Source organism: Anabrus simplex, chromosome 2, assembly GCF_040414725.1.
Source record: "Anabrus simplex isolate iqAnaSimp1 chromosome 2, ASM4041472v1, whole genome shotgun sequence".
Classification (NCBI taxonomy): Eukaryota; Metazoa; Arthropoda; class Insecta; order Orthoptera; family Tettigoniidae; genus Anabrus; species Anabrus simplex.
This window is the reverse complement of record NC_090266.1, coordinates 356429134-356432374: the sequence shown is the minus strand read 5'-3', so window position 1 is coordinate 356432374 and position 3241 is coordinate 356429134.

Genomic DNA, 3241 nt, shown 5'->3' with positions numbered 1-3241 from the left:
GTAATTATACGTGGAGTGGATAAGAACCTGACGGAAGAGGCCATTCTCCAACACCTTAAATCAACTGAAAAGTAAAATCTGTCCATAGGCTCCATCGTAAGGCTGTTCTCAATGACAGCATTGAGTACATACCCACCGGTTCCATTAATGTGGTTTTTCGCTCTCTAAACCTTCCACTTCAAGCATCACTCTGTAGCCTCTATTTAGATAGGGAACCATTCATTTTTACCCAGTTATCTGCAAGAAATGCCAGCGATATTGCCATACCGCACGGCAGTGTCGAGCTCTAGCCTATAGATGCGACAACTGTTCAATGCCGCATGCTACGGACCAGTGCACAGAGCAGATCAGGAAATGCATTCACTGCAAAGGGGATCATCCAACAGGACTCTTTACATGCCCGGAACGCAAGCACCAGCAACTTCTCCAAACAATTATGAGTACCGGTACCGAGAACATTTCTTTCCCGAAGCTAATTCAAAAGTTTCTCCCACTGTATATAATCCTGACCAAAATCCACAGCACTTCCCCCCACCTCTCCAGGGAATCATACGCCTCAACCAGTGGAAATCCGAGATAAAGTAAGTTTACTCGAGTTCTTATGCACCCGCCTCGACCTGCACACACTCCTGGATACGATGGAGCTGGTCATATGTCTATGTCATATGTCTATTCTCAGAGATCCACATATTCCGCGTGAGTATAAAAGCTCCTACTCCACCTCCTACACAGCCCCAATCCTCCACTTCTACTGCTAACGTTATTCGCCCTATCGCTCCATTACCACATACAGGGCACCCGGTTCACCACCAAAAGCTGCACCTTCAGAAAGACATCCGAAACATATTTCTACTTCTACTCCAAGTCTTAGGAGACCATCCCTCAATAACTCACGTCGTTTACCAATTAGGAGACCGTTCATGTGACATTTTCAACTTGTATGATCAATATAGTTCAGTGGAATGCTAGGAGCGTCCTTAATAAAAAAATGCGAACTCCGATTATTTATAAACGAAACCTGTGCACATATTCTTGCTTTGCAGGAAACATGGTTCACGGCCCAAACAGCATTTTCTATACCAGATTATCATCATGAGCGTCACGACGGCCCAGGGTATGGTGGGGTTGCCTTTTTTATTCATCGTTCCATACCTTACCAACCCTTATCTATTTATTATTGTATCCCCCATACCCTTATTGTCGGCATTTCCTATAACCAGCTACAACTTATTAATATTTATTGTCCCCCGCGACGTCCATATCACGAGCATACAATTGTCTCAATTTTTCCCTCAATTCGATCATTTATCGAATATAATCTCCTTAGGTGATTTTAACCTACATCATACACCATGGGGTGGCAACAGTGATACTCCTCTAAGATCATATCTTCTCTTATCTTTCCAGCATTGTGATTTAATCCTTCTCAATGATGGCTCACCCAAGAGAATTGCTTTACCTGGACCACAACCTAGTGCTGCGGATCTCACCTTTTGCCGTTCTACTTTGACTCCTATTCTCACGTAGACAACGATTTCGGACACATACACCAGTGACCATTATCCTATCTCGATTACATATGATTTTGGCCGGCCCGTGCACTCCCCTCATCCTCCCATTTCCGCAAGTAATATTCGATCATTGCGGCATTTTGATGACTAGACGTATAACTCATATCTACAATATTACTTTCGACGCTTATCGCAACCCACGTTTACCTAACAGTCCCTTCTAGCACTTATCAAACAATATCTTGATAATTATCATCCCCACAAACACTTTGTTACTTCTGCCCACCGTTCTTTCCAATATATTCATTGGTGGGATTAGGAGCGCCGCCAGCTTATACTGACACGTAACCATTTATTCCGCACGTATCGCCAATCCTTAACCCGTCACAATTATCTACGCCTGAAACACCTCATTGCTAAAACTTAACTAATTTTCAATCAGAAACATCGTGCCACGTGGAGATTGTTTATATCTTCCCTCAATTCGCACATTCCCCCAGTTCATTTATGGAACGCCATCCGAATGCTGTCGCATGCCTCCCAACATAAAAGAGCAACGGGCCATACCACGTGATATCCTCATTTCCTTTTTCATTCCTTGACCCCTGATTATTCTTTACCAATATTTGACCTCCCCATCTACTACCCACATTTTCTACAACACATACAATAATGTGAAGTACAATCTGTCCTTCAGACAGCATCCAGATCTTCCCCCGGTCCGGATTACATCACATATCACATGCTCCGCTTACTACCTTCGAGCGCACTTTCATTCCTTCTCCATCTCTACAACAATATCCTACTTACTACCCATATCCCTCCCCAGTGGAATGATTTTTCCTAATTGCCATTCTTTAACCTCAAAAACCTCCCACGGATCCGGAGAACTATCGTGGAATCGTCCTGGGATCGCGCGTTCGCAAAACTTTCTAAAAAAACTCTCCTACAACGGTTGTTGTGGACAATGGAATATTATAATTTAATCCCCAAATACCAATACGCATTCCTGAAAGGACGAAGTACACACGTCCCCATCAATATTTTGATTATCGATCTTCTCCTCGCCAAGCATCGTAAACATAGTACACATGCAATATTTTTGGAAATAAAAAATGCATATGACTTTGTCCCTTTACATCTTCTCTGGGAAAAACTCGCTGCGAAAGGCCTACCTCCCTTCTTCTTAGTCATTTTACGAAAATTATACACATACCGTTCATTAACAATCAAATCTTCATATCATCATTATCTAGCCGCTCTTCTTCAAGCGGTTTGCCCCAGGATGACATTTTAAGTGGAATTCTATTTGCACTCTATATTAGTGATTTAGAAAACCTTATTTCGCAATATGCCCGAGTGCTCATTTATGCGGATGACAGTGTTTAATGTATCTCATGAATGCATCGATGAAGCACGAACACTCATGTGAGATGTAATGAGTAAAGCACATACGTGGTTTCATGCTAATGGGCTCCAGCTTTCCATCGCTAAATGTTCTGCAATGCTTTTTACTCATAAGTGCTCTTATGAACGCTCTCCACTCACTTTCAATGGTTATGTTATTTCCTTTACTACTCATCATAAATATCTCGGGATAATTTATTATCAAAAGCTCACTTGGCAACGACATATTACATCGCTATGTCAAAAAGCTGATGGATATCTTAACATTCTTCAAATTGTTGTACGGCTTCAATGGGGCGCGGTTCCCATCACCGCCCTCTCAT